The following is an 11,516-nucleotide window of genomic DNA, read 5'->3' on the forward strand; positions in this document are numbered from 1 at the left end:
CATTTCTATGGTTGCAGTTCTCCAAAGCGGTGGTTAATCACGTGCAGATCAAAGTGTTTGACGAAATGCTGCAATGAACTTTGTTTTCTCATGAAGGAACTGCCTCTGGCCAACATATATCGCAAAAGATATGATATGGACAGTCATATGATATAGGACCAAAACACGCGTACGTGAGAGAGCAGTGGGTAAGGTGGATTAAAGGGATTTTGGAATCTTCTTCGATCTCAATTTGCATTAATGGCCAACAAGGGTTCTTTAAACCAAGGAAGGCGCTCAGGCAGGGAGATTCACTTTCTCCCTTTCATCTTATACTGGCAAAAGTTCTTAGTTATCTCTTGAAGCAAGCTAACATGAGTAGATGATATCAGGGGGTGAACCTCTTTGGTATGGCTCTTTTCACTTATATCTTATTTGTGGATGATGTCCTTATTTTTGGTAAAACAACTGAAGATAATATGGTATGTTTGGGGCACATTCTCAAGATCTTTTCTGAAATCTTTAGAATATGAGTGAACCATGCCAAAAACAGCTTTGTATTGTTCAATGATTAAAATAGGAGCCTATAAACCACAACTAGACAGTGTTTTAAGTGTGGGAAGCATGACTTACCCATGAATTACTTGGGGATCCCACTGCACAAGGGGGTCACGAGAGCCAATCTTTGGGTGTCAGTGAAGGACAAGATAAGAAGCAAGGTTGCTGCATGGAAGGCCAAAATACTTTTGAAAGTAGGAAGGTTCACCTTGGTCAAACATGCCCTTGCCACAGTTGGCCAGATCTTTATGAGGATCTTCTCTATCCTAAAATCAATATTAAGGAAGATTTACAAGGTGCTGAGTAACTTTCTTTAGGGAAGAAATGGGGAAAAGAAGGTTGTTGCATCCATTAGTTAGAAGGTTGTTACCCAGCTGCTACCTCCGAGGGGGTTTAGGGATTAAGGATATAAGGCGCTTTAATAATGCACTATTGGCAAAGTGGTGGTGGCTGATAGTAAACGAAGAGGGGGTAGGGGGGCTTCTTAGGAAGAAGTACGGCCTTGAAGGATGGCCATGAAACTAGGTTGAGAACACAAAGTTGAAGAATGAATCCGGCTTTTGGAAGGGGATCTTGAAGGTGTCGAGCCTTTTTATATCATATGTTAAGGTGATGATTAATGACAAAAAAATAACCTCGTGTTGGAAAGATGTTTGGGCAGTAGAACCACTTACGATTAAATATCTGAACCTTTTTCGTATTAGCAGAGACACGGGAGGGAGGGTTAATGATAGTTGATTGGTTGAGGGCCTCTAGCAGTTTAATGTAGCTAGACAACATAGTGTAGTTACTATACAACAACTGTAAGACTTATTGGGATTTGTTGATAAAAATATTTGAAGGTTGGAAAGATGGGACTTGCTCGGATTTGCAAAATCCTTTTAAAAAATATATGGGGAATGTCGTATACAAATCTTAACCATCTTTTGTCTAAAGAAAAGGTAAAGTCAAGATAGGTTTTTTGATTTTCACAACTCGAATTGCACTACTGTGGATTCAAGTATACAATCAAAGATAAAAATGTGTATAAGCACCCAATCAAAAGATTATAAAAAATTGAAATAAGCATATTAAAGATCTAAAAAATACCTTTTTGGACTCGAGGGTTCATTTAGCTTTTAGGTTCTTTTTAGTCTATTAACACCTCTATGTAGGTATAGTGTTCTTCAATGGCATCAGGACAGAGTGCCGGTAGGGCTTAAGTAGGCTTGTTCTTTAGGGCTAGAACTTGTGATGTAGAGCATCCAGATCATCAATTCAGTGAAGATGAGTTGAATCCAAATCCAACTCACCAGACCCGATCTGGGATGCGATACCTTGTAGAACCAATGACATGCAGGACTATCCAAGTCCAATTAGATCTCCAAGATCCATTATGTTTGTCAAATTTCAATTTTTAAGATTTTTGCTTTTACCTTCTCAGAAATTGCATTGTTATTTTTTATTCTATTTTGGCAAAGTTAGGAATCATATTAGACATTTCTTCTTATTTTATTTTTATTTTTATTTTTATTTTTTTATAGGTGTCAGATTCTACGGATCTGGATAGTTTTAGTGCCCTGTAGGATCTTTTTGTGTCACTAGAGGGTGTACGGGGTTATAGGGTAGTTTTATTTTTATTTTTTACAACTTTAATGTTGGATTCAAAGTAATATGTGTGTAAAGATTCAGTTTAAGTATTGGATCTTGTAACAAGATCCAATACCACCACCTGGATCCATATTGGTGCCCCTAGAGCTGGACCAATATGGACCTAGATCAATGAAATTCAAAGCTTCCCTTGACCAGCCACATTGGTCAATCTTCATTGGGCGTGATTGAGGTGTCGCCCAGCTGGTCCAATTAATTCAAAATGGTTGTAGTGTCATTGGGCCAACTTGAGGTGCAATGAGAGTTGAGACATGTTTGAAATAGGCTCCTTCATTGGCCTCAAGGGAGGCTGCCCTCATTGGCCTCAAGGGAGGTTGCCTCTCACGTAGCCAATGAGAGACCTTGTTCTTTTTGAAGCTCCTTAAATCCCAGCAGAAAATTTGGTAAGGGAGCTTTTGTTGTTTTTAAAAAAAAAATTGAAAAAGAATGAAAGAAGGGGAGAATAGAGTGGAAAGCATGGAGAGAGAAACATGACCTTTTGGGGAGGGGTTTGAACCTTGGTGAAGAACCGAACTTGTGGGTGAGGATTTGGAGCTGCTAGACACCAACCTGTTGATGCGTGCATTGGAGACCTTGGAGTTGTCAAGAAGCTCACATGGAGCTGCACTCATGGCCACACTTCCAAATATTTGTTTCTTGTGTTAAAATCCTTTAGTTTTGTTTTTTTGCATGCTTGAATTGCTAGAGGTGTTGAATCCATGTTAACTTGTTGTTCCAAGTGTTAATCGATTTTTCGTCTATTTCTGTTTTTAATCGGAGTTGGGATAAAGGAGGAAGGGAATTTATTCGAGGTGAATGAACCCTAGAAGTGTCTTTGGTTTTAGGTTGAACCTTCACTAAAACTAATCGGCGTAAGAAAAAAATGTTTCTGTTTTTGGGACTGTGTAATAGTCGGATGCGAGTGGCTAAGCCCTCTGACAGAGTTCAGTAATTTGGACCGTTCTCCTAAACGGCTGAACAAAAAATTATGAGTTTTAGCTTGTTGGAAAATTAACATCTGACTCTAAAACTTTTGTGTTTATCATTTTCGCTGAATCCATTTTGTTACTCATGTAAAAAGACTGACAATTTCTCTTGTTTGAATGTGATCTGAGTTACTGAACTGCTTAATACATTTCTTAATAGAGTTCCATAATTTGGTCTGTTCTCTTAAATGATTGAACAAAAAATTATGAACTTTAGCTTGTTGGAAAGCTAACAGCCGAATCTACGAATTTCATGTTTACCATTTTTCCTGAATCCACTTCATGCTATGCTTAAGTAGCCAGACAATGTTTCTTGTTTGATTGTGATCTGAGTTTTGAATTACTTAATACATTTCCTAACAGAGTTCAATGTTTGAATCATATCTTGAATACTACTTCTTTGTTTGTCTATCTTTTTGATGTTCTGGAAAGATAACATAGAAAGTCACAACTTTTCTGTTTTAGTAAATTGGTGAATCATCCGTTTGCTATTTCAAAAGTTAGCTTGTTTATTGCATGTCAACCAACTTAATCGTTATTTCGGATGTATTAAAATAGAAAATATCTCAATATATTTTGGGTATAACTTCTTTTGGATTTACCCAAAAATTCCAATTTTTAGTTTATTAGAAAGTTAAGACAATTTTGAATAATTTCTTTGTTTTGAGTTTCTGCAAAGTCACTTATCTGAGGATCCAAAAATCCTTCTGAAGTCAACAGTCTGTCTATTGGTTAGATGAACAACGAACTGTCTGTCTTGTCCGTGAAGTCCCAACCAGAACTTCCTCAATCTGACATTTTTCCAGTCTGATTTCATCCATTCCGGGTCTGTTGGGATTTTATTTCCAACTCCCATGTCTGAAAGTCCGCTGAACCCAAACAAAACCAAGTCATTTTGTTCGATTCCTGCGAGTTGGATTCGATCGTCGAAATATTCGCTTTTGCACATTAAGATCCATTTGGGTCCCGGATTGTGGATCGGCTTCGTTGCCGACTCCACATCATTTTGGTATCAGAGCAAGTTGTCAGGTTTCTTAATCTGACACGATTCATAGTTCTAGGAGTTAGAGTCTAAGTATAGGTTTTGTTGTCTGTCCTAGGTGTATCTCAGGATATTCGCCATGTCCGGGCGAATGAGTGGTAGAGGTCGTAGTGAGCCAAATCTAGGAAAGGAAAATAGGGATCTTCGACATCAACTTCTCAACTTGCAGAACCAAGTCCTTGACAAATATATAAAAAATTTTGATGCGATGTTAAAGGTAGAACATCGATCCAAGCCAGGTGTGCATGGATACCCAAGGTCTTATAGGTGGTATGACTCCGATCGTGGGTCTGACTCGCATCTATATTCATATTCGGGTAGAATTATGGATCCGCCTAGGAGATCCAAATGGGAGTCTCGTTGTAAGACCCGCAATTTTTCAGCCAACTTCTGAATAAAATTCACGAGGCATTTCCAGATGAAAATAACATTTATACTCAAAATGCGAATCGAACTTATTCCTGCGAGCCAAATATACTTAGGATATTCGTATCTTCGCGAATATATGCTTAAACACTCTGAAAGTCATAACTTCCTACATGAACGAAATCAAGAGATTTTCACGAGCCAACTTTCTTAGTTACGTCAATACGAAGAGAATGGCGTACTCAGAATTTTTCAGAAAAAAATCGCCGAAAACCCGAAATTTTTGTAGGACCCACAGAAATATTGGTGGGATCCACAGAAATATTCCTTAGAAAATATCTTGTGGGACCCACAAAATATCCTATGAAAATATCTTGTGGGCCACACCTCAAAAGGAACCTCTTAGAATTAAAATAAAGCTAAGGGCACAAAGGGAATGAGATTTTTCTAGGTTTTTATAGAAAAATCCATAAAGGTGGTGGGCTTGGGCTATAAATAGCCCTCCCCACTCTCTTTCTTCTCATAATTTCGACCCCCCTTCTCTCTCTTGCCTTTTCTCTCTCTCTCCTAAACCTCCCCTAGTGAGCCCAAGTGGGTTTGAGCCCACCTGACCTGGCCTGAACCCACCTGACCTGGCCTAAGCCTACCTGATCTGGTCTTAGCCTGCCTGACCTGGTCCTAGCTCACCTAACCTGGTCCAAACCTAGTTAACTTGACTTGAACCTAGTTGGGTTTAAAGTCAAAGTCAAAGTCTTTTTTTGTCCCAAACCTTGGTTTGATTTTTTGAACTTAGACCTAGCCAGCTTGGGCTAAGTCTGAACCCAGTTGACTTGGACCGAACCCAGTTTGGTTCAAACCACTTAGGTTGAGCAGCTTGACCTGCTCTACCTCTTTCTCAACTAGGTCGACCTCATCTGACCTAGTCTGACCTCTCGAAGGAAGGATCAAACCTCGTTCGAAGCAGTCAGAGCATTCCAGAGTCATTTCTTCCTCGATTTGAAGTAAGTTTGCTTCGTTGATCCATCTCTTTCAAGTATTTGCTTGTTTGTATATAGCATATACTTTTTGAAGTAGTATCTGACCCTAGTTCTTGGTTAAGCACTTTGGAACACTTTGGTGTTCAACCTCTCGCCTCGTAACTATCGTTGAATATATATATTGAATACGCAATATATGTGTTCTTAAAAATGGTATCTCACCCTAGTTTCTGGTTGAGCCCTCTAGGACACTTCGGTGTTCACTCACTCGCCTTATAACTATCGTTGGATACAGATCTCGGTGTATATCGTCTGGAATTGGCCGTCGCGTCTTATATCGCTAAGGCTCGTGTAATTTACCTTTGCTGTTGTGTCGTATGATACCACACCTCTCTATTCTCTGTAATTTCCGATTCTGCACTTCTGATTATGCATTTACTTACACTGTCACGTTGAATGACGCAAAGACTCTTGCTTTCTGCAAATATATATGTAGAATATTTTGTTCGGTTACACACCCTGAACAATAAGTATATGCATTTCCTTTACGCTGCCGCCATATAAAACACAGACTTTTGCTTATGTTACATATATGGCGCGTTAATGAACATTCAAATGGATATCAACTCCAAATCGCAGATACGATTCCCTTATCGCTCCTCGATCAAGATTTTGCTTGACGAATGAAGCTCCTATTAGAAAGGCTTCACTTTTGCGCAAAACCGTATTTTCGTAAAGACTAAGTCATTTGTGTATGGCTTAGCTATGGCCCAAGGTTCCAATCAACCTTGATAGATGTAAAGTACGCACAACGGTGTGCATCCATCCCCGAGTTAAGCGTAGCAATTTTTCCGCCAAAGATGGGAGATGCCGCTGAAATGGTTAAAAGAAACACACACTTTCTCCATCAAAGAGAGGAAGTGCTGTTGGAATTTCTGAAGAAGCTAGAAATAGCTCAGAAAGAACGTAGCAGGTTACTCCGTCATACAGAGGAGTTGCTACCCCGTTCGTGAATACTTTCTACAATGTAGAAAGGATCGTCACATCCCTGCCGTTGGAGCAGGAGAGGTGCTGACGAAATGATTGACAGAAGAACTGCCAGAACCGGTTAAATGGCACAACGATGGCCGTTGTTGGAACGATGCCAGAATGACTCGTCTCCCTGATACCTGTAAGGGCACCTTGCTCGTAAGGGCCGTTACGCCAGAGTAGTGGCTGCGCCTTGACTAGGTTATGAGCTCGTTGCGTAAAAATACATCGAGCATCCGATCCATTAAAATCGTATCATATCAGTGTTGTGAAAAGCGTTGAGGCGTAGCGAGGCACTCTACCAAAATATGTGGCGAGGCGTAAGCCTCGAGGTGCAAAGCGTAAGCCTCAATTTTTTTTTAAACTTAAAAAAACTATAAAAATTATCAATGTTTTGGTGGGGAATATAAAAACTTGTCAACATAATACCATATACCATTGTTTTTTGATATTTATGATTTTAATAACTGGGAAAAAATGCCTTATTAACTATGTTCTTTCAACGTTAGCATAAAACCCTGGGTCCCCCTTGCCACCTGGGTGTGCACCCAACTTTAGCTTTGCAGGGGGCATCCCTTGCCTCAAGGTCGAAATTGGGTGTACGCCTCGGTGGGCAAGGGGGACCTCAAGGGTTTTACCAAGTGGAGAGCTGCAAATGTGCAGTCGGTGATTTGGAAAGGGGGGAGGGGGGTGTGGTTTCCTGTGGCCTAGCCAAAAAGAAAAATGCCTTTGGTGCATATTAACAAGGAGAATGCTAGCAGACATCTCAGATCTTGTTGGTTGTTGATTGAAAATGAATGTTGGCTCTGAAAACCAGCCATCTTCTTTTGGCAATTTGGTCACGATATTGAAGCCTTCAAGCCTCTTTATGTGGTTTCTGCTTACCACTGTATATGTTTTCTCTACAGGCTAGATTTTAGGCCAAGAAACACCAATGGGGACAAAGTCTGCTTACCACTGTATATGCCTGTGACAAAGTATGCTTTACTGTACAGAAGCGTCCATTTAAACCCAGGTTTTCCTCGGGTGTGAAGCAACAGTTCCACAGGCCTTTTAGCATGTTTTAAATTCTGCCTACTGTTGTAGGCTGAGTATTGTCACCTGAGCCGCGTGTGCTATCATTGTTAACAAAAAAAAAAGAGAAAAGAAGAACATCTCTAAGATGATTGAGGACATGTATTGCATTAAAACTTTTTTGTGTCTGCTGGAGAGATTGAAGAGAGGGGTCGGGGTTACATGGTGTCTGGCAAGGGTTGTCGGTGTCATGGCTACTTCTGGCGAGAAGGAGGAGGCCGAGAAGGGAGAGTGTGAGAGACGAGAGAGAGAGGGTCTGCGAGAGACGAGAGAGAGGGAGAGACTGACAGAGAGAGGGAGAGAGGGGGTGGAAGAGAGAAATTAGGGAAATTAGGGCTCCCGACCCTTATTAGGGTCGGGGGTGACATGTTAATGTTGGTCAAATGAGGGCTTTAACCCTCATTTGACCAACAAAATAAGGCATGTGCGCCTCATGGTGAGGCGCGCCTCGCCTTAAGGCATACGCCTCAAGGCACATGAGGCATGCGCCTCCATGCTTTTACGTTTTATAATTGCGCCTCAAGGCACAAAGGCCCTCGCCTTGAGGCGAGGCGCGCTTTTTGCGCCTTGAGGCGCATTTTTAACAACACTGTATCATATGCATGCTCATTGAGAGACTGATATACAACTAGACTCGTAAGTGCCGCAGAGTCAGAGTACGTTGTCCACCCAGAAGATGTGAGATACTCGTGATGGCCGTAGTGCTGAGAGCAAAGTCAAGCATGCATATAAATAAAATGAAAAGACCCCGCTGTTGATGACCGTGTTAAGGGCATACTGAATGGGGTCGGGTACATACTCCTCAACGGCTGCTCTATAGGCATGCATTAAGTAGCTTGTCAGACCGGCAGACCCCTTCAGAATTTTTCACCGAAGAAGACGGTGATGGTGCAGCCTTGAGTGACTTATATTACCCTCGAACCTGATAGAGTTCATGATGGCCTCCGTCACTCAGAGGTATGGAGGTCGTGATTATCCTTAAATTCTAAGGATTGAACCCAACTGCTGCAGTAGCATAGTGCATTTAAATACCTAGTAGGGACTTCTTCTGGTATGATTGTACCGTCCTACTAAGGGGATGGGGTCAACAGGCCTCTGAGATATCTAAAAATACATAGAATAATTAATCCTCAGATCGTCACATTGATGCTCAGATATACCTCCCTTAAGCCCAAGAGAAAGGTTAATTATCGAAACAAAGCATTAGCTTAGGTTCAGCGATGCTTGAATATATGAGTGGATGGACGCTGTTGAGTCAGTCTTGTATAACCTTTGTAAAGGTGTCATGATCGGTATACGACTGGGCAAAGACATGTGTTATATCCGCACGACTAAGCGAAGCTCGAAGAGCTTTCCTTAGATGCGTGAGATACGGTTGTGCCAAGTATAAAGACTTGAGCACGACATTCAGCCCAGAAGAGGCTTGCGCTAAGTCATGAAGACTTGAGCGGATGTTCAACTCATAGCCCTGAGGAGGCTCTTGCGATATACGCTGTCATGGAGACTTGAGCGTTGTTATTACGAACTGCTACCTTGAGTGGTCAACGTATTTACTTGAGTTGAATGAATGTGTGATTTCTTGCTTACCAGACCATCAGTGGTTCTGACTTCGTTTTATGGGGATTTCAGGTGTTAGACCTGCGTTGCGATATGCGGAGTAATGCGGCATCGAATTCCAGGGTTTCTCTAGACAAAATTGTAATGCTTCCTTTTATTGAACCTATGTTGCTTTCCTAACCAGTGATGTAATAAACATGTGGTTTTCGATAAAATGGAACACTTTGGTGGTCAATGAGTTGCTTGACCACATACCTGTAGTGTGCCCGGAGTTTTCTAAAACTGACGACTCATTATCGTCTGATTCTGCTGCAAAAAGCTTTTTTAAGTTCGGCTGGAAAGAAAAAAAAAAAAGAAATTCATGAAAATTTTAGCTTAGCTTTATTTTGGAAATCTGGGGCGTTACACTCGTGGTCCATATCCGAAGTCGAATTATGTGAATCCTTCGTATAGGGGACTGAGGCAATGCATTCGTGCACCCTTCTCATCGTTTAGTCCCTAACCCAACCCCACTTTATTTAAATCTGTTAATGTTAGGGTTAGGTTTGAGGATATCTCGTATGTGAGTCGCGAGGTCGAAGAAAATCCCATTTCTTATGACTTAAAACCTCAAGAAATCAAAGAAGTTATAGGGGAGAGTAAGGATTTTGAAATTGGTTCAAATTTTGAGAAAGAGTCTCAGTGCGAAGAAATTAATCGCACTCTTATTATCTTCACAAAGGATCCTCTAGATGAGCCTTTTCGTGAAATTTTTGGTGACCCAATCTTCTCCATGGATAAGCAAGGCGGCTTATGTTGCTCTGGCCCTCGGCTCGGCTGCTCGCTATGTCTCTTCTTGCTTTGTGGGCATGAACAAAACCCAGGATGATAAATTGGTATCACACCATTTTCAGCCCTCAGTAGGGAAAGAAGATTGATTCCATCTTCATAACCTTGTGAATATTCTTTGTACTGTGATTCCAGTACCAGTTGTTCTCTTTTGGTGCAGTCTATTTGGAGGGATTAGCCTTGTTTGAGGTATTCAATGAAAATGACCAGAAACTTTGTTTGCACATAGTAAAGAAGCAAATTTGAGATCTCTTCTTCAACTTGGTAGGTTCTTCTTTACCTTCATTAGAATGTTTTTATAAGATAAAGAAGGGGTATACACACTTGAATACGTTGGGAGTACAAAGTGATGATACTTTATGTTTCCTCTTGCATAGTAAATATATGTTACCTATTTCGGTTGATAATTTGCTTTCATGGATCTCAGTTTTGTTGATCATATATTAGTGAGAGAGCACTTAGTACTCGAAATGTGCATTGTAAATCTGCTAGAATACTAATGCAGCCTTGAATCGAATGATTAGATGATATTGATAGTTCCCATTAACCATTCAATGGGTATTACATTTTAGGCATGCCCTTCTTTCTTTTAACGCGTTTTGTCATGATAAATATAACCATTGTTGAAATTCTGTTGATAGTCCATGATTGATAGTGGCCTCTGTGACTATGATCATGGTAGAAATTTTGGATCCTTGTCATATGGAGATCTCATTTCACAATCTTGGTTGATAGCTTTGGATTCCTTTCAGGTAAGAGTGTCGCATCCACTGTAATGCTTGTTTCAGTGTCATATAACAATCCTCACAGGCGTGATCTAGTCACGTCTACATGTGATGATTTTCTATGCAGACATGGTCGACCCATGATTTACTTGGTTCAGTGTCATATAATAATAATAAGATGGTCCTGCTGGCAAGATTTAGTCACATCTATATATGTCGTGATCTTTTATACTACCATGGTTAACAGAAATTTTTACTTGCGAAGAACGATTATACTATCCCTAGATAAACTTGGTTTCTGTTTGTTTTCTTCCTAATACTAATGCCTCTCTTATCAAGTGTTGCGTTTTCCCCACTTTAAAAGCTTTTGTTTACCCTTCAGTAAGATATATATCATATAATAAGAAGAGGTCAGGAGTATGCTTACATGAAATTGTTAGTGTAAAATAATGGAAGTAGGAACCTTGAAGCAAACAGAGTGCCAGGTTTTCTTTTTACCTTCCTTTGTTAACATTGTTTGTATCCAATTTGTTGGTGGAAGTTGCAGAAAGTGAAAGTGCCTGTAAATGCTAACTTGGGAAAATATGAAAATTGGAAGATGATTGCCTTCCAATTCCAGAATATATGTAACTTCTGCAAGTTTCTGTTGGGAGTATATTGGTAGACTTAGCACCACTCCAGACACAGATAGACAATCATGATTAATCAAGCTTGAAACAATGCAAGAACCATAGTGGTTACTGATCCTGAAATTGGAAACCATAAG

This window comes from Nuphar pumila, chromosome 2, assembly GCF_984573655.1.
Source record: "Nuphar pumila chromosome 2, dmNupPumi1.hap1.1, whole genome shotgun sequence".
Classification (NCBI taxonomy): domain Eukaryota; kingdom Viridiplantae; phylum Streptophyta; class Magnoliopsida; order Nymphaeales; family Nymphaeaceae; genus Nuphar; species Nuphar pumila.